The sequence below is a fragment of the Festucalex cinctus genome, chromosome 14 (assembly GCF_051991245.1).
Source record: "Festucalex cinctus isolate MCC-2025b chromosome 14, RoL_Fcin_1.0, whole genome shotgun sequence".
Classification (NCBI taxonomy): Eukaryota; Metazoa; Chordata; class Actinopteri; order Syngnathiformes; family Syngnathidae; genus Festucalex; species Festucalex cinctus.
Window position 1 is genome coordinate 9433565 of NC_135424.1, and position 481 is coordinate 9434045.

The following is a 481-nucleotide window of genomic DNA, read 5'->3' on the forward strand; positions in this document are numbered from 1 at the left end:
AAATGGATGGATATCTTGTTCATGAATAAATAAACCAAATGACATTGACCAACTCACCAGTCTATACACACGCACGCACTGAAGAAACATGTACTTTTCATAACCAAGTCGTTAAAAGGATTTGAATGATAGGAATACATTTACAGCGATACCTTGACTCAATTTTAATTGCTTCCATGACCAAAACTTGTAACTTAATTTACAGAATATCAAATCAAGTCCACCCCATTGAATTGCTTTTAATCCATCCCAGGCTTAAAAACAAAACAAATTTTTTTTGGTTATACATTATACCGTATGTACAGTAACAGAGGACTGTATTTATATAAAGAAAATATACAAAATAAGTCAAGGTAGCACTGTCTGTGCTGGCTGCCCTCAGCATCATTTTTTCTTTTCCCACCTCATTGTGACATCACAAAGTGGGGATACTTCCCCCACTAGGCTCCCGCGTCATTCAGTTACTATATGTACACTCCTA